Source organism: Tenrec ecaudatus, chromosome 18, assembly GCF_050624435.1.
Source record: "Tenrec ecaudatus isolate mTenEca1 chromosome 18, mTenEca1.hap1, whole genome shotgun sequence".
Lineage (NCBI taxonomy): Eukaryota > Metazoa > Chordata > Mammalia > Afrosoricida > Tenrecidae > Tenrec > Tenrec ecaudatus.
The window spans coordinates 61,709,898-61,712,084 of NC_134547.1; positions in this window are offsets into that span (position 1 = coordinate 61,709,898).

Below are 2,187 nucleotides of genomic sequence, written 5' to 3' on the forward strand. Positions count from 1 at the left end.
TTAAAAACCTGGTTGGCTGGTGTGTGACAAACATAACAATCCCCGACAACAAAAATTACTATTCAAAGCAAAGTATTATTTTAGGGTGACATTATTTTTCAAATTCACATTTTTCATTTGTTATAACATGTAGCAGTTCTGTGAACACATAGATAAGAGGATACAATAGCTATTTGACAGTGTAGTTCTCGGAATATTTGCATATCCGAGAGATTATTTCAGCAAGTATACTTAGACTGACCCTATTAACCATTCACAATATTTTGTCTGGAATCCAATTCGCACTCTATAGACATGTCCAATTCACATTTCAGCTCTTGCGCTGTTTTCCCTTTAAAACTTTATATTAGGAAATAAATCCATAACATCAAATTTCACGACAACATCTGCTCTGGCTGACATGATTGAAAGGGAATTTCACTCATCCCGGCATATTCTGTCTCTTAATTCCTTCTTTAGCATACCTGAGCAGCAGCCTGTTTTATCAAGTCCAGTTCAGGGAGAGGAGGCTGCCAGCCCAGGAGGACTCACCACGGGCACCAGCCTTAGCAACAGCAGAAGGAGTGCGACCACCATAAAGTCCTCTGAAATGGCAGTGGTCACAGAATGGCTGGAGGGTCATCACGAGCATGAATGGCTTTGCTGCTTGTGCCCAGGTTAACTCTGCCAAGCCAGCCAGCTGATCATTCGAGACAAAGGAGATCGAGTGTCTATTGCAGGGACCTTTTATGAAAAGAGGTGACAGCCAAAGACTATTTAAAAGAACAACAGCAACAACAACAAATCCAGGAAAAACACTAAAGCCAGCTAATTGCATGCAAGCAGCCATGACAGCTACAGATGGGGAAGTAAATGCGCACACATACGCACACACCGGCAGAGAAGGGGGAACATGGCCTTGCCCATTGTCTGTTCTCCTGCCCTTGGGCAGAGATATCTTCAGTCTATTCTAGGAACAAGTATATCTATTCTTTCCCTCTCGCCTGGGCTTCCCCTGTGGACATGGGTGTTTGTTTCCAGCACATGCTTGTGGCTGCCTTCTAGCTCGCAGTTCCTCTGTGGGAGGCAGTGGCACCTGTGTTCATGGGCTGGGTCCCCTCTGTACCAACATACCTTATAGAGGTCAAGAGCCAGAGGAAGCAATGTAATGTGATGTCACACACTGTGCCTTCTCCCTCCCCAGTCCGTCCCCCCCCCCACCCATCCTATCTGATCTTCATCTTTAGACTCTCAGTTGTCCTGGTTGCCACAAGTTGCCAGCAAGTCCGCTCCAGTTCCTGGCAGCCATAGGTAAAGCATGCAGAAATGCCATTGAGTCCAGAGCTCCCTTCCTGATCATTGGCATGTTTGTATGGCCACTGTGTAGTTTGAATCCTTCCAGCCCAGGAGGCCCGTCTCCTAGCACAATATGGGCCAATATACTAGAGCGCTCAGTAAGGTTTTCACCGGCTACTTTTCAGAAGTTGATGGCCAGGCCTTTCTTTCTTCCTCGTCGATCTTGGTCTGGAAGCTTAGGCTGAAACCTGCCTGGTGACTGCTAGCATTTGAAATACCCACAGCATAGCTTCTACTACCACAGCAATACCCCAGTTGCCACCATCATATGACACATGGCAGATGGGATCTAAAACTCTGGCTGGCTGAACGTTCGCTGGTTGAATAAGCACCAGGAGATACGGTGAGAGAGTTGACAAGATGTGAGGATGCCCTGAGCCTCCAGTTCAGCAAAGACCAGACCACCTTTTGGTCGGGGAGCTCCTACTTGCTGTAAGGAGAAAAAAGCTGCTTTCTGGGACCTGCATGAGAGCCCAGACGCAGTGCAGGGACAGGCTAGCTGGCAGTAAAGATTTCTCCAGATCCCCTGGGAACTATAACTGCATTTCAGCAACCAGGTGCTGGGTGCAGGTCTTGTGGCTTCCAACCTTCTTGGCCTGAAGCCAATGTTTGCAGGCTCCCTCTACCCCTGGGCTCCTTCCTACCATCTTTCCAACCAGAAGCTTGTTAACTGTTTTCCTGTGCCTTTATTCCAATCTCAAGACCCCCTCTGTGTGTTAAACTTCAAAGAAAGTTTGCTGCCGTAAGTGCAATGCCGTAACAAGTGGAAGCTCCCAGCAGCTCGCTTGAAAATGGTTTGTTAAAACGAAGGGGCTGGGACTGGTTTTTTTTTTCTCTCACCCCCTCCTTTCA